Below are 18,444 nucleotides of genomic sequence, written 5' to 3'. Positions count from 1 at the left end.
ATTTTAATTGCTTTAATGTAAATGGCACACCAAACCTGAGAGATATTATTCTCCTTTTGCAGATGAGGACACAAACTGCAAAAGTTAAAAGGACATTTTCTCAAGGATTTTGAGCCTGTAAGAATAATAAATGGTAGTAAATCTGAGCCCACTACTCTTCCTGTTCTTCCAACTGCACTGTACTCAGTTGTGAAAATGACTGCAGTGTGCTTTCTATCAGAACTGTACTGGTTTGCTGGATTATACAGGGTTACACAAGGAGCAATTCAGGAAAGGCAGGGAACAGAGCTGCAGTGATTTTTAGTATTCAGTTTTAGTCTAGCCAGAGAGAAAACATCTGCTGTCTTCATTGCTGCTGTAGCTGTTGGAGGTGCTCTCCTTAGGGTGGTGCTTAGCCTGAGGGGGGAAAACCAGCTGAATGTGCTTAGAAGGATTTGTTCTCTCTGAGGTTTAGAAGGTGACATTGGTATATCTTTCTTTATAGGGATGCAAACAGAAAGGTGAATGACTTTAATATTGCTTGTTGCTTCATGTTGCTCAGTTTGAGGGACAGTGACATAATTTTAAGATTCTCTTTTATCACAGAATTTGTGGTCAGGCCATGTTCTGGTATTTGATCTAGAAAGAGAATGACCGTAAGCATATTTCAAGTGCTGTGCTAATTTCACACAGTGCACATCGTTTATTGGCAGAGACTAAGAGTTGTAAAGAAAGTTTTAGAGGGGAAAGTTTATCTTGAGTATTTGAGAATAGTGGTTAGTTGTGCGAGACCAGGAATCAGATTATGATTCAGGTGACCTTGGAAAAGTTATGTAGCTTCTATTCAGATACCTTATCTGTTAAAAGAGAAACAATAGAGTTTGGTGAGTTTTAATGATATATTATATGTGAAACACTTAACAGAGTGTGTGGGACAAAGAAAGCACTAAGATAATGTTGGAACGAAAGTTTTTCCGAGTTTTCAACCAATTGAGTGTGAGATACAGACCTTTGTGTTAGATTAGGAATCAAATTTATTATCTTCTTTAATACTGGCATTTGAATTGGAGAGCTCAACTTAGACAAGAGGCCACCATTGGTATTGTAATTTAATTGAGCCGATTCATTGTATTAGCTTTTGTTAGGAGATATTATGGTAACAAACTATTCCAAATATCTGTGGCTTACAAAAGCAAAGATTTACTTCCTGTTTCCATTGCGGGTTGGCTGTAGGTTGTTTCAGGCTCTGCTCTGTGTCTTCTTTATTCCAGGATTTACAATGACTATACAGGCACAATTCAGGACATTATTAGGCTAGTAACAGAGAGAAATTTAAAAAGTGGTAAGCCGTGCAATATCATTGCTTGGAGGTAGCATGTGCCACTTCCACAGATGCATCACTGGCCAAAACAAGCCATACGACAAGCCTGATATCAGTGTGCAGAGATGTACAATCTCTCTCTAAAGAAGAAGCCATCAACATTTTTACAAATATATGGTCTATTAGAGTCCACACTTTGGGTGTAAATATTTATTACCTTTCCTTCCACAAAGAAAGTACATGCACCCTCTCCCAAGAGCAACATCAGTCATGGAATCACATTCGGGGGCTATGAGTAATTATTGTTGCATCAGTGGCTTTGCTCATCTGGAGAACTGTGAACCCTAAAGGGAATTTTATCTGCTTCCCAAACGATCTTTTTATTTATACAATGGAATGGGTCAGGGTAACCCTAATAAACACTAATTCAGAAAAGAGAAGTGTGTGACATGCTCAGAAGTCACTGCTCCACAGTAATTTTGAAGTTCCTCTGTGTAGATGTCATTAGGGCCCCCCATACTCAGGATGTGTGGAATACACTTGTTTAGGCCTCTGCTCCCTAAAAGTCTCTTTCTTTTTCAATCTGACTCATGGCTGTTTTAGAAGGACAACTCTCTCAAAAATATGATCAGCCTCTTGTATATTTGATACCATTTAGCTCTGCCTATAGTGATACACATAGCCATTTACAACAAATGCCTCTTTCTTTAGATTTAATTAAGGGCTACTTGAATCTCCCTTGGGAGAGCCAAACCTTTAGTGTATTTCCTTCAAGCCATTTGTCCAACTAAAATGATTTAATGGATACTGCATTAACAAATTCAGAGGATTTAAAATGATTTTTATAACTTCTCTTTGCTGTTGTCTTGCCACTGAGTTGAGATTTTTGTAGACCTTTGTATTTTTCAGTTTTATCTGTGTGATGGTTGGAAGTGAAAAGCAGTTGCATTTTCCAACTGTGAAAGTCACAGAATTTCTAGATTTTCTAAACTCCCTTTTAATCTCTTTGCAAACTAGCTAATTCTTTCCTGAACTCATCTCTTTCTTATAGATTTTTAAAATCAAATTAGTCAGAGAAACTAACCACACAGCCAACTTCTGTTTTCCCACTTTATCTAAATCCACAAGCTCATTAGGTGCAGTTATTAATAGAAAACAGTTTTGCCAGATGTTTGCCACTGCAGAACATGAGTCTTCATCTTTCTTGGCTCTAATAATAGTTGGTTGGCTGTCCACTGTCTAGTCCCAGAGCCAGTGCCATACATTTTCGAATTTTTACTGCAGTTCCCTAATTATCATTACCACTTGCTGAATTAGCCACCTTTTTCTAGGCTGTGCTATAGTAATAAGCACACCCCAAATTTTTAATGGCTTAGCGCAATAAAAGTTGGCTGACATGACATGACAACTATGGTCTGGCTGTGGCTCTGGTTTCTGTCTCTTTCATTTCAGAATCCAGGCCAAGGAGCAGGGGCATTATCAGGCTTACTTCAGAGAGAGTGAGAGAAAAAAAAAGATAAATCACCACATAATGGCTCTTAAAACTTCTGCTTAGAAGTGGCACAGTCATGATCCCTTGTATTCTATTGGATTTAGCAAATCACATTGGCAAACCTGGCATCAGTAGGTAGGAATATGTAATACCTTCAGTTGGTGAGAGGGGTGAATGTTTTCAGAATGATATAATTTATGACAGTCCCATTCAGTGACAAATACATGCTTCTGAAATGAATGGGCAGTGCTATTTGGAAAAAAACAATACAATCTATCTCATCTACCCATTCAGTCATAATTTGTGGAACAGAGAAATTACAGGACTTCTCTATAGCACAGGGAATCTCTGCCTGAAAGTTCTTGGCACATGAAAGAGGGACAGGTGAGGAGAACACACACTGCATAAGGCAGGCAGTTCTGAGATACAGAGAGAGAGACAAAAGGCTGGGTCACGCCTGTGCAGAGACCTCTTACACGTTGGCCCCACACAAAGGTATCAAGCAGCTACCTGCCTTAGTCCCTCCTTCTTTGATGAGGAGGAGTAAGAGGGCAACCATCAGTGATACTTCAAAACTCTTCCCTCTCCTGGAGTGGAGTGGAAGTTCCTTCCTCTCTTACAGAAGCATATTTTCCACTACTTCCCAGATAATTGCCCCCTTGTCTCTTTGAACCTAACAGCTAATGCTATGGATAGCCAGTGTCTGGTGTTCTCTCTCGGTGGAGCCTATTTTTATCAAGATGCTTCTTCAATAACAGCTGCTTGTTTATAGGATCCAGGGTGAGCATCTCAGCTTTGCCCCCAGAAATCTCTGAAACGGGGCCTGAGTGAGACATTAACAAATGAACTGTTAAACATGCTTTACTATGAATGAAAAAATTGTGTTTATTTTATTTCCCACCTTAGAGTATGCCTAGCCAAGTTGTTCCGTAAAACTGAATTAAAGACTAGACAACAAGCCCAAATGTCAACATGTCTTAATATGCTTCCAGGAATGTAAGACTGTTCATGTGACCTTAGTGTTCTATTCCTTCTGTGTATTCTTAATCATTTATAGCAGGTCAATTTGGGTTTTCAGTCTTTCATGTGTTTCTTAGATTGTTCGTTGTTTTAATTCTCTACTATGTGGTAGAGAGGCTAGAATATAATGTCTGCTTTCCTTTTTTACCCCTTTGCTCTTGGTCCCACACATTTGTCTTCCTATTATATTTCTTTAGACTCTCCTTTGAAGTATGTTCAATGATGAGATATGAAGACACTAAGATGTAAATCTTATCATCCCAAGACTATCATATTGGATAATTCTACACAGAGCATAACCTAGACCAGGATATTACCTATTTTTTTTTGTCTGTTATGGATCTTTGTAAGATGGTTTATCTCCAATGTGTCTTACTTAGAAATCTAACTGTATAAATTTTCTGACCATAGTCCCCCAGGAAATATATAGTTATGCTTTCTCAGATAAAAGCAAAACAAAAGAAAAGTATCACATGCAAGAAAAACAGCAGCAAAAAGTGTTGCCTTGAAACAATCAAATGTTGCTTGAAGTAGTTTAGACTGATCTTAGTCCTCCCTTCTGAAATTTTTCTGAGTTTTCTTCAGCCACCTGGCTGTCTCTGTTTTCAAGCTGAGGGTTCCCAGTTGCACTTATTACAGACTCTCTCTCTGCGGTTTTGAGTGCTTTTCAATAGTCTTTTGGATCTGGATTGTCCCTATGAGTATAATTTTACTTTATTTTTTTCTGTGATCTTGTTTCCCTTTCTTCTTTACATCTCTTTGGGGCCCCCCACCCGTATTAATAACATAATACACACAAGTCTGACTTTATTTCCTTTTATTGGATTTTACCATCCCACTGTACTGTTCTGAAAGCCAGATTCAATTTAATTTTAAAACTACTAGGGTTTCTTACTGATATTCTGAGCAAACATGAATTCTTTAGTCAGAGAATTAAAACATATAATCATTAATAATATTTTTATTTTTTCTTCTATCTCAATCTAAGAAGAATACCTCAACCTAGAAAGAGTCTGTATTTCTCAGCTGGCTGACAAAAACAGTAACTCCACTATGATGGCTGCAGTGCCCAGGTCTTTAAAATCAAAAGCCTTTCTCAGGGCTTGATTGATTAACCATGATGACCCACCTTGAGATCATTGTCTAGAAGTCAGTAGCAAGCCACATGAAGCTGAGAAGTTAGAATCTTTAGTTTCTTCTTTGTTCTTATGTGACGTTCACTACATCGACAAAGAAACAACAACTGAGGCAACGTTCCAGTTCATTAAAGTTTAACAGTGATGATAGATTGCAAAATCACCAGATGTCTTTACTCCTGTGCCCACATACTGTTTGACTATGTGGTTTTTCTCACTAGAGTGGTAGATTTTATTTGCCCTCTCTTTGAACTTGAGCTTTCTTTATTGATTATTTTGCCTAATAGAATGTGGGGAATTAATGGCACCAGTTCTGAGTCTTAGCCTTGAGAAAGCAAGTTCTTATTCACTTGGGCTCCTACCTCTAACATGAGAACAGTCCCCCCTACTTGAGTGGTAAGAGATGCATCCACGAGAGATGACAACATTACAGACCAGCCAGCAGTCAGCCTAGCCAGAGAGAACCCAGTCAAAATTAGCAGAGAGTCAGCCTTACCTATACCTGATACAGACATATGATTTAGATCAGGGTGGACTCCCAGCTGACCTCCCAAAGAGGTTCTTATTAAACCTAATAGTTATGTTTAAACTGTTGACTTTTGGGTAGCTTGTTATACAGCAATATGGTGACAGCTGATAATTAATACAGAGGATCATGTGCTAGAGCTCTGTGGTCTGCCAAGGATTATGCAATATGCCCTTTGTAATTTAAGCTGTGGGACTATAGCCCTTGTTGAAAACAGAATACAATAATTTCGTTTGGTAGTACCTTTAAAACCTGCATACAGAAGTCCGGCCAATTTTGATGTAAGCCTTAATTGAAATTAAATGACTACCTGTCTCAGTCTCATCTTCAGTGTGAGAAGAGGCCAGGTTGTATCAGGGGTATAGTCAGATCCATGTCTGATTTTCCAACAGCTAGTGGTCCCTCTTCCTAAAGCATACATCTATTGAAACTAGATTCAGTCCTGCAGAAACCCACCATTACATCATAAAAAATGTTTTATTCTTTCCTATGTGCCATTTGGTCCCTTAATTTCCTGCTTTATCCCTGTTTGAAAGGTTTCCCCCCCACCCCATGTTTTGGTCATTCTGACTCAGGCTAAATAATCATACCTCCTCTGAGTGCTGAGTCAATAGAAAATATGAACAGGAGACAGGTAGGAATTAGGTATGTCTAGATTGGATAATATAGCTTGAACTCAGGGCCAAATCCAGCTTTGTACATTTTGTACCATAAATTAGAGTTACGTGTTCAACCCGTCACTGGTGGAACAGTTGGTTTCCTCTACTGTTTGGGACAACAAGTTAATACAAATCAAAAAGTTAATATTCAGGAAGTGGCAGAGGGAGCATCCACTACTTGTAAGTAGGCACTTCAGAGAGAGAGAACAAACAGCATAGTGGTTGAGCAATGACCTTCAACATGTTAACCTAGTCAAGTAGATAGTGGATTCAGAATCTTATAAGTTGAAGCCACATTAGATTTTCATTGAGTTTCACAAAACATGATAGTGACGTTGGACACAATATAATAATTTATCATAAAAAATAGTTTGCTAATTTGTAATTGGGACATGCAGAAAGCCAATATGTGGATGTGGAATTCATTGGTGCTGTTTTCTGGGCATGGATTTCACCCCCATTAAACTGGGAATAGTTCTATGACTTGCTTTGACCAATGAAATGTGAGAGAAAGAATATAGGCTACTTCCCAGTTAGAGCCTTTCAGCGCAGTGTGTGATTCAGTAGATCCCTTCCCATTCTTTAGGACTCTTGAAGCATGTGAGAATATAGAATTTCCTTCAGCAAAGGCCCCTGTTGGAGTAAATCCTTCTAATGAATCATATTGAACATATAACCTGAGTAAGACATTTAAAACCTTTGTTTAAACCATGGAGATTTCAGGGTTGTTTGTTACTGTAGCATAAGCTGTTTTTCAATTCCATAAACAATATCTAAAGGCATTGTAAATGACTGATAACATAGGTTTTTGTTATGTTAGTACTCACTTAGAGTGGTTTTAGTGTTTTGTTATTAGAGGCTGGAATGATGGCATTCTATGGTTTTCAGTGCAGAAAACCAAAGCTTTGCAGTAACTGGGAAGGGAGATAATGTACTTAATGAGAACTTAACTCTAAGAAAATAAATTGGAATAAAGTGGTAGTGTGTATTAGTGCACATTAGTTGTTAACCGTATTTGACAAGGAATTGCAAAGAAGAAGTGAGCACAGAATTTACTGTCATTGTCTCAAAGGTTGGTTAGAGAGTAGGGAGCAATCAGAAATGTGGGGATTTGTAGGACTGGAAAGGTAACTGCTTCTTAACCTCAAATAATAAAAGATAAAATGGAGAAATTCTTTGATCAATAAAGATAGATTAAATCTCAGGCACAAGGCAATATTTAAATCAAGAGAATGGCTGATACATCCATTTTGTTAAAACCTCTCCATCAACTAACATGTCTCAGTGTAAAGGTCCAACTAAGAAGGTGGTTTCAATAAATCTTTTTAATTAGAAAAAAAATAGCTCTAGGAAGAGAGACTAAATACATGGTTCTTTCACTAGAGTCTGACAGGTTGCAGAGACATACAATAAAACTGAGAAAAGAGTCAAGGATATGAGAAAACAAAGAGATATTTTTAAAATCTGGTAAGTCTAGAAAAGATTGTGTGTGCAGTAATTGGTACATGGGATATATTTGATTCAACTAAGTAAGAAGCCCATGAAAGTTTTTCAGAGATGGTACTGCCAAAGAAACTATGATGGAAATTAAGAAATTCTAAAATTATCTCTCCAAGACCTAAAATGACTATTGAATCCCCAGCATTCTCCAAGTAGTAAATAGGATGAGAACATTGTTCAGCCTATAAAGATGACTTTTTTTCCCCTAATGTCCAATGTATGTATCTAAGTAGAATAATGAGACGAATTATCACCCAAAGGACATAATCACAGATCAAGTAGAACAATGAATGAGAAGCTCCTTCTAAGGAACAGAATTGTGAATTAATGAAGAAACATTTTCCTTCCAACAGGAGGGAGTCTGTGAATGTCTGACAGAAGGATTGCAGAATGTTACAACAAGTGGCTATAGGGCATATTTCCCATTCTTCCATTTTCCAAGGTGAGTCTTTATTGTAGTTATATTATCTCTGTTCCTCCATTGTACACAGGGTACATGGGGACCACTTATTTGGTTTAGGTCTCCTGATCAAGGAATATGAGTGATCCCATCCTCACACCATATATGAAAGTAACTTCCATGTGGAATAAATATCCAAAGTTTAAAAGAGATTCTGTTTATAATTAAGATCTAGGTTTTTTTTGGTCCAAAATTCTCAAATTAATAAGAATTTGACTTTGGGCATTTTAAATGGAACATTTTGAGGATAAGGATCAAAAGGATGAATAATTGACTGTTGGGATTAATGATGCTTGCTCACAGTAGTGGCATGAGTGATGTGATACAGGAAAATAATTAGTCTCTAGGGTTAATCCTAACCCTTTTAGGTACCTAAATTCATCAATCATTGTTTAAATTCACCAACTATTTCCAGTTGGGTGAGAAAATAAGTTGCTCTAGATATTGCTTCATTAAGTACATGTGGAATGGAATAAAGGGGGATGTGATATACTTTAAAGCATTTAATATTAAACATCAAGAAGATCTGACTGGTAGATTGAATATATGCTTTATATACTCCCATACCAGAGGATGAATTAACATAGGAGTATGTTTAGAAATAAAATATCAACTATGATATAGTTTTATAGAAGCCATATAGGAAAAAAAAAAACCTTGTAAACACTGTGCTAATGACTCACATACAAATGCAGCTTTAGACTACAAACAGCTGCTTTTGGAAAAATCAACCTTGAAGAGGTTTATGCTTTGTTTGCCTAAAGCTAAATTATCTTGCTGCAAAGCTCAGGAAAAAAAATAAAGTAACATTTTGTAGGTATCAGCATAACTTCTGGCACGTTAATCTGTCACTGAGACTTGAATAAATGTCATTTGATTCTCTGTTGGGGGTTATGATAGCCTTTAACAGAAACATGTTTAGATTAGACAAACCAGAGGACAAGAGTATACAGTATGTTGAGACAGAGTGTTTTTATGCTGAAAATATTTCCATAAATGGAAGACTTTTTGAGAACTTAAGCCAATCTATTTTAAGGTCCCTATGCTATTATTTTTTTTCTTTTAGGAATCAGAATAGTTTAAACCAAAAACTTTCTTTTAAAGAATAAAAACATAACCAATGTTTAGATATTCAATATAATCAAGTTTACATGACAAGTCAAGCCTGCTTCTTCATTTCCATTTGTCCCTACTGTTGTCCTCTCTTTCTTCTCTGTCATCAGTTATTCTCCTCAAGGAAATTTCCCAATATTGCACAAGTATGTTATAAATCCCTTAACTACACTTAACATACCCCTTTAGCTACCTCTCCATTTTGCTCACGTTTATGGCAAAATTCTTCAAAATGTCTGTACTTACTATCACCACTTTCCTTAATCCATCTAGGTTTTTGTGTCTGTCCATGCACAAATACTACTGGTTTCAAGATCCCATCAATAACTTCCATGTTGTTAAATCTAATGATAAATTCTTAAACCATGTCTAATTGGACTTAGCAGCATTTGACACAAATAACCATAATAACTCCTCCTTGAAACACTTTCTTCACCTGACCTCCAGAAAATCTTTTGTTCTTCTTCCTGTGACACTGAGTACTCTCTTAAAAGAGATACTAAAATATCCTTCTGATTTCTCTTCTCTTCTCTGACCTCTAAACATTAGATTTGCACAAGGCTCAATCCTTGAATATCTTTTCTTCATCAATAGGAATTATCTGATTTCATTCAATGATATGCATGTACATCTCATCTGTATGGTGATGACATCAAATTTATGTCCTCAGTAATAACTCTTCTTTGAACTTCAAACACATAAATTCCACTTGCAGTCTTACAGGGATCTCAAACTTAATGTATCTAAAACAATTCTTGATTTTTACCGTGAAACCCTCTATTCTTCTCAATTCAAAAACAGCAGTTCTGGGGGATTGCCAAGATGGCAGAGTAGAAGGACACATAGCTCATCCTTTCCCACAAATACACCAAAAATTACACCCATAGATGGAACAATTCACACAGAATATCTACTGAACTTAGGCAGAATATCTCTTATTTCGGAAATACAAGAAGATTATGCACAAACATGGTTAGGAGGAAAAAAAGAAAAAGAAAAAGGAAATGGGTGAGGGATCTGCCCTGCAGGGAGTGAATAGCGAAGGAGGAAAATCGCCCTCACTTTGGGATGCCCCCTCTCCAGAGGGGAGGTCAGCAGGGACAGAAAGAGAGCTTCCAAGGCTTGGAGGAGAAAGCAGCAGACGTTTGACACAGAACTGAGCGAAGCCAGCAGAAAGGGTCCCTGTGATACCTAGCCCAAGATGTGAGCCAGTTGGGGCAAGCCAGGAGGGGCTGCTGGAGTTTGGGCTTCCATAGAGAAATCTGGGGAGAGGACTGGGGCTGACTGAGCAGAGACAGCCTCATGGGGCTGGAGTGTGGTGCAGGCTGTGGCTGGAAGTGTGTGCAGAACAGAACAGCCAGGGACCTCCATAAAAGCCACAACTGCTGGTGTGCATGGTGGGGAGGGTTGCAACACAGCCAGGCTATAGCTGCCATCTCTGCTAGCCCAGCAGACGTTGCTCTGCACAATTATTGGTGCACATTCTCATGAGAAGAGAGGAGGGGTTCAGACATAGCCATCAACCTGGCTTGTTTGAGAGACTTAATCCCTTGTATGCAGCTCCCGGATGGAGGTGGGGCTGAAACCTGAATCCATACCTAGGGGACCTGCAGATTCCCAGGCAGGACTGAGACTGATTCTGTACCCTGGCAGCGGTGACAGATTTGCTCTGCTGGTGCCTGTATGGACCCATGTCTCCAAGATGAATGAGCTAAGTTCTGGCACATAGTGGGGGTGGGTTTGGCATTAGCAGCAGGCCTGTGTACTGTACACAGACATAGGGCTGGGGTCTGTGCTGACCCTGTAGTGCATGGTGGATCCAGGTGTGTGACTGCATGCTCACTTGAAGACTATGAATAGGAATGTAGAATACTATAAAAAGGAAATAGAAACTGTAAAGAGGAGACAATTAAAATCAGAAAACTCAATTGCTGAGATAAGGGCTGAGCTCAAGGCAGTCAAAAGCAGACTAGATAATTCAGAAGAATAAGTAGTGATTTAGGAGGCAGGATAACAGAAATCACCCAATCAGAACAGCAGACAGAAAAACAGTATAAAACAGTTATAGTAATGGGTTAACATACTGGAGAAACAGGGTAACCACGAATGAAAGGCAAATAATAGTCACAAAAACCAAAAAGAAACCAACCTAATAAAAAAGAAAATTATCAAATGACACACACACACACACACACACACACACACACACACACACACACACACACACAATAAACAAAACAAAACAAAAAGAAAGGAACAAAGAAACACCAAATCAACTGGAAAACAAAGTTCAAAATGGCAATAAACACACATCTATCACTAATTACTGTAAATGTCAATGGACTAAATGCTTTGATCAGAAGACATAAAGTGGCAGATTGGATAATAAAACAAGAACCTACAATATGCTGCCTACAAGAGACCCACTTTAGGCTGAAGACACACGTAGATGGAAAGTGAGAGGATGGAAAAATATTTCATACAAATGGAAATGACAAGAAAGAGAGACCAGCAATACTCTTGTCAGACAAAATAGACTTTAAAATAAAGGCCATAAAGAAAGATAAAGAAAAAAACTATATGATGATAAACGGAGTGATACAAGAAGAGGATATTACACTTGTTAACATATATACACCCAATATAAAAGCACCCAAATATAGAAAACAAATATTAACAGACATAAAGGGAGAATTTGATGGGAACACAATAATGGTAGGTGACTTTAACACGCTAGTAACATCACTGGACAGGTCTTCCAGACAGAAAATCAATAAGGCAATGGAGATACAAAATGACACAATAGAACAGTTGGACTTGGTTGATATTTTTAGGGCATTACATCCCCCCCCCAAAATAATATACATTCTTTTCAAGTGCACATGGAACATTCTCTAGTACAGACCATATACTCATACACAAAAGAAGCCTCAACAAATTTAAGAGAATAGAAATGATTTCAAGCATCTTTTCTGATTACAATGGCATGAAACTAGAAATCAACCACAGAAAAACAAAGGAGAAAAAACCAGCTACCTGGAGACTAAACAACATGCTACCAAAAACAAACAAACAAACAAACAAAAACAATGGGTCAGTAATGAAATCAAAGAAGAAATTAATAATACTTTGATACAAATGGCAATGAAAACAGAACAACACAAAATTTATGGGATACAGCAAAAGCAGTACTAAAAAGGAAGTTCATAGTGATAAAAGCCTTCCTCAAAATATAAGAACAATCTCAAGTAAACAACCTAACTTACCACGTAAAAGAATTAGAAAAAGAAGAACAAACAAAACCTAAGTCAGCAGAAGAAAAGAAATAATAAAGATCAAGGGAGGAAATAAATAAAATAGAGACTAATAAAATGTTTTTAACTTAATCAAACCAAGAGCTGGTTTTCTGAAGAGTAAACAAAATTGACAAACTTCTGGCCAGGCTCACCAAGAAGTAAAGAGAGAGAACAAAAATAAACAAAATAAGACAGGAAAATGGAAAAATTACAACCAGCACCACAGATATTCAAAAAACTATAAGAGAATACTATGAACAACTATTTGGCAATAAACTGGATAACCTAGAAGAAATGGACAAGTTTCTAGAAACATACAGTCCACCAAAACTGAATCAAGAAGAAATAGGTCATTTGAACAGACTGATCACTAGAAGTAAAGTAGAATCAGCAATAAAAAACCTCCCTGCAAACAAAAGTCCAGAAACAGATGGCTTCACAAGGGAATTTGACCAAACATACAAAGAACTCATATTGATCAAACTCTTCCAAAAGATTGAAGGGAAGGGTATACCCCCAAACTCATTCTATGAAGCCACCATCACCTTGATATAAAAGCCAGAGAAAGATACTATCAAAAAAGAAAGCTATAGGACAGTATCCTTGGTGAACATAGATGCAAAAATCCTCAACAAAATAATTATCAAATGGAATCCAACAACACATAAAAAAAGCATTATACACTATGATCAAGTTGAGTTCATCCCAGGAACACAAAGATGGTTCAATATATACACACCACATCAACAAGAGAAAGGACAAAAATGATATGATCATCTCAATAGATGCAGAAAAAGCATTTGATAAAATTTAGTGCCCATTTATGATAAAAACCCTTACCAAAGTGAGTATAGAGGGAACATATCTCAACATAATAAAAGCTATTTGACAAATCCACAGCCAACATAATACTCAGGGGTGAAAGGTTGAAAGCCTTCCCGCTAAAATCTGGAACAAGACAAGGATGCCTATTGTTACCACTTCTATTCAGCATAGTATTTAAAGTCCTAGCCATAGCAATCAGGCAAGAAAAATACAATAGGGATCCAAATTGGAAGACAAGAGGTAAAATTGTCACTATATGTAGATGATATGATACTATATATAGAAAACTTGAAAGGCTCCACACAAAAACTACTAGAGCTGCTAGAAGTATTTGGCAAGGTTGCAGGATACAAGATTAACATACAGAAATCAGTTGCATTTCTTTACCCTAATAATGAAATATCAGAAAGAGAAAGTAAAGAAACAATCCCTTTTAAAAATGCATACAAAAAAAAAATAAAATGCTTAGGAATAAACCTCATCAAGGAGGTGAAAGGCTTATATGCGAAGAACTATAAAACATTGATTAAGGAAATTAAAGATGACTTAAAGAAATGGAAAGATACCCCATGCTCTTGGAGTAGAAGAATTGATATTGTTAAAATGGCCATAGTACCCAAAGCAATCTACAGATTTAATGTGATCCCTATCAAATTACCCATGACATTTTTCACATAACTAAAAGAAATAATCCTAAAACCTATATGGAATCACACAAGACCAAGAATTGCCAAAGCAATACTGAAGAAAAAGAACAAAGCTGGAGGAATAACCCTCCCAGACTTCAGACAATACTATAGAGCTACAGTAATCAAAACAGTGTGCTATTGGCACAAAAACAGACATATGAATCAATGGAACAGAATAGAGAGTCCAGAAATAGACCTACAGACTTAGTCAATTAATCCTTGACAAAGGAGGCAAGAATATACAATGGAGAAAAGACAGTCTCTTCACAAAGTGGTGTTGGGAAAAGTGGACAGCCACATGTAAATCAATGAAGTTACAATACTTCCTCACACCATAAACAAAAATAAACTCAAAATGACTTAAGGACAAATATAAGACAAGACATGATAAACCTCCTAGAAGAAAACATAGGCAAAACATTTTTTGACATAAATCTTAGCAATGTTCTCTTAGGTCAGTCTACCCGAGCTATAGAAGTAAAAGCAAAAATAAACAAATAGTACCTAATTAAACTTACAAGCTTTTGCACAGCAAAGGAAACCATAAGCAAAACAAAATGACAACCTGTGGAATGGGAGAAAATATATTTCAAATGATGCAACTGACAAGGGCTTAATTTCCAGAATATATAAACAACCCATACAACTTAACAACAACAACAACAACAACACCCAATCCAAAAATGGGCAGAGGATCTAAACAAGCAATTCTCTAATGAAGACATACAAATGGCCAATAGGCACATGAAAAAAATGCTCAGTATTGCTAATTATCATAAAAATGAAAATCAAAACTGTGATGAGGTATCACCCCACACCAATCAGAATGGACATCATTAAAAAGTCCACAAATCATAAATGCTGGAGAGGATGTGGAGAAAAGGGAACCCTCCTACACTGTTGGTGGGAGTGTAGTTTGGTGCAGCCATTATGGAAAACAGAATGGAGATGCCTTAAAAAACTAAAAATAGACTTACCATATGATCCAGCAGTCCTGGGATTGATCTGGAGGAAACTCAAATTCGAAAAGACACATGCACCCCAGTGTTCATAGCAGCACTATTTACCATAGTGACTGAATAAAGAAGCTGTGGTATATTTATACAATGGAATACTACTCAGCCATAAAAATAATAAAATAATGCCATTTGCACATGGATGAAGCTGGAGATCCTCATTCTAAGTGAAGTAAGCCAGAAAGAGAAAGAAAAATACCATATGATATCACTCATATGTGGAATCTAAAAAAAAAGGGAAAAAAAGAAGACACCAATGAACTTACCTACAAATCAGAAACAGACACACAGACAAAGTAAACAAACTTATGGCAATTGGAGGGAAAGGTGGTGGGGAAGGGATAAATTGGAAATTAAAGGTTTTCAGATATTAACTACTGTATACAAAATAAATACAAACAGATTTCTTCTGTATGGTACAGGGAACTGCATTCAATATTTTACAGTAACCTATAATGAAAAAAGAATATGAAAACTAATATGTGTATGTATATGTGTGACTGAAACATTAAACTGACACAACATTGTAAACTAACTGTATTTCAACTAAAAAATTAGCACCATTGTTCCAAATGCTTAGGCCAAAACCCTAGAGCAAGCTATAACTCCTCTTTTTCTCTCATGTGGCAGCAAAACTTGGCTTTGTCCTTAAAATAGATCAAAATCCTAACCGTGTTATCCCATCTCTAATCCTTGCAACCCTTGTCCAGGCTGCCATTATCTCTAATCTAAATTACTGCAATAGTAATTTTCCTGCTTCAACTTTTCTTGACCTACATTCTTGTTCCTTATATTTGTTATGCTCACCATGTCTTCTTTCTCTAAGAAGAAGGGAAAAATCCACATGATTCAGTTCCTGACTTCCTTCAGGTCTTTACGCAAATGTCTTATTATCAGAAAGAACTTTCCTACTCCTTTACATAAAACAACACCTTATTGAGTATTACTCCTATATCTCTTTACTCTACTGAAGTCTCATTATAGCGCTTTTAACTTCTTGAGATACTACTCATTCATTCATTCATTCATTCATTCATTCATTCATTCATTCGGTTTTTGTCTGTCATACTTCCCTAAAATGTAGATTCCATGAGAGAGACAGAATTTCTCAGTTTTGTCTACTGTTGTGCCTGGAACACTGACTGGCATGTGGTGTATGCTCAATAAATATCTATTGAAATGATCCCAAAGTTAACTTAATTTCCAGTAGGGTCTAGTTGCACAAAATGATATACTTAACTTTAAGATTTTTGTTTTAACTCTCAATATCCTTTAAAATCCAACTGCCACAATGTATATTTGTCCTTCATGGGTATGTCTGACCTATAACCTTGTACTCTGCTGGAAAGGGTTTACATGGGATGAAATGATGTGACCCTGTAGAGACAGTCAGATAAACCAAACCAAATGACCAGTAGGGTGATCTGTTGCAGCCAGATCGTAGTCAAAACAAGGGCACAGACACATGTTTCAATTTGCATGTTTCAATTTGATCTTTAGTACTGATTTCTATTCAGTCACTTTTCCCTAATCATTCTTGATTCATTTGTGCTTCAAGTTTGATTAAAATCAAGTTCACATTTGAATTTAAAACTTTCATACCTGTTTTATTTTAGAATTTTAAATGGCGTGAGTATGAGGCAATTGCATGTATACAGATATCCTCTGATTACATTAATTTATTGTCATGTACCTGTAAAAAATTTACTTTTTCAAATTATTCCTAACAAAAATTGCAAAGCAATAATACCTTTCTAGGACTCTCAAATGTGAGAGGAAGCAAAAACATTCTATTTATAAAGTTGTTTGTCCACTTAAAATATTTATATGCAATGTGGCAGTTCATTCACTTACAATGATTCACCTCAGTGAATAATTTAGTGACTTCAGGATTTGTTTACTTTCCCTATATTACATAAATATAATGATAGCTATGAGGAGGTATTAAATATGCCATTTCAATTTAATTTACTGGTTTTCAGTGGACTTTCAACTCCCCAAAATGAATATTTTAATCCTTATAGTTATAGCAATCTTTAAAATATTTTACATTATAGGAGTATTTTTAAAATGTATCTGATATGACCAGCTATATAATCTACTTTTTAATACTCAGGATATTAAAATGCACTGTAACTTCTTTCAGATTTTTGGTTTGTAAAACATCAATATATCTTTTGTTTTTCTTCTTCGTATTTTGGATAATGGTATGATACAGATAGGCTGTGGAGTTTTGCCGTTAGTAAAACTGAAGTTCTTTAGCGAATATTCAGAAGCTCCAGACTTTTAAAGTCGTGATGACATATCTTCCCCTCATTCCTAATTTCAGGTGGTGATAGATTTAATTTAATTTAGTTTCTAGACCTGGCAGGGAGATGGCATGGAGACACATGCCGTAAGTTATTCACCCTGTGGAGATAACAAATGGCTCATTAAGTACAGCATATTTAATTATGGAATCATGGAGTGGAAGAGACTTTTGAGGGCTTCTAGTTTAACCTTTCTTCCAACCCAGGAACTTTTGTCAGCATGCCAGATGGAAGGTTTTTTAGCCACTGCTAAAACTGTGCAGTGTTGAAGATTCCACAGTTTTTAAGGGGAAACCCATTACATTCGGGACAAAGAGAATGATTAGAAAATTCTTACTCACATTTATCTAACAGATGCTCTTTTAAAATTCAGTCTCTTGGCCCCTGTTGTACAACACAGTATCTAGTAGTCTTTTCTTTTACCTAACAATCTTTCAGATGTTTTAGTCTGCTGTTGTATCTCCTTATGTTTTCTGTTCTCCAAATTAAGTCCTAAAAATCAGCTTGCTTGTGAAAATAATGTATTTACATAATGATAAAAAAATAAATAAAAAGAGAGAGTCACAACCAGGAAAAATACGTGACTATAAAGGCAGTGCAACAATGGGAAGAGCGTAAGTATAGAAAGTCTACATGCTTTGATGATCTCTATGATTGATCTTGAATTTCAGTTCTCTACTTTCCAATAAACAAAGTGAAAGTGGATGATATGGTCACTTACATTAATTTCCTCAGTGTAATCAAAGATTTTTCACTGGTATAAATTCTGAAAGGATATATTATGTAGTTATTTGTTTATCTCAGTGTTTTAATGAACAATGTCCTCAATAACATGGATATTACCGTTACTCCTATGATATTTGTATCTAGAATTTTTACAACCTCTGATGTATTCAGAGAAAAAATTGGAATGTGTCTCTCATTTCCATACGAATTAGAAAAAAATGGACAGTGGACCATTCATTTAATGAATCTTGGCAGGCTGTCTGATATGTCTCACCATGTAAGTTACAAGGATGCTACAATTCCCCAGAATAAGCTATGTCAAGAAATAGGCTTGGTCATCACTGAAAGACTCAGTAGGGAATTATCAGCTACTAAGA

At 36.5% G+C, this 18,444-nt stretch overlaps 1 long non-coding RNA gene across 1 annotated transcript in view; it reads left to right on the top strand.

Annotated features, from left to right (window-relative positions):
* The window catches only part of LOC116153535 (uncharacterized), a 795,234-nt gene that overhangs the window by 544,204 nt on the left and 232,586 nt on the right, over positions 1 to 18,444 (top strand). Inside the window, exon 12 of the long non-coding RNA XR_010380957.1 lies at positions 7,987 to 8,075. This is a non-coding gene — a long non-coding RNA (uncharacterized LOC116153535). The remainder of the gene's footprint in view (positions 1 to 7,986; positions 8,076 to 18,444) is intronic.

Source organism: Camelus dromedarius, chromosome 5, assembly GCF_036321535.1.
Source record: "Camelus dromedarius isolate mCamDro1 chromosome 5, mCamDro1.pat, whole genome shotgun sequence".
Taxonomy (NCBI): Eukaryota; Metazoa; Chordata; class Mammalia; order Artiodactyla; family Camelidae; genus Camelus; species Camelus dromedarius.
Note: the sequence above shows the minus strand (reverse complement) of the source record. Positions and strands in the feature narration are given on the sequence as shown.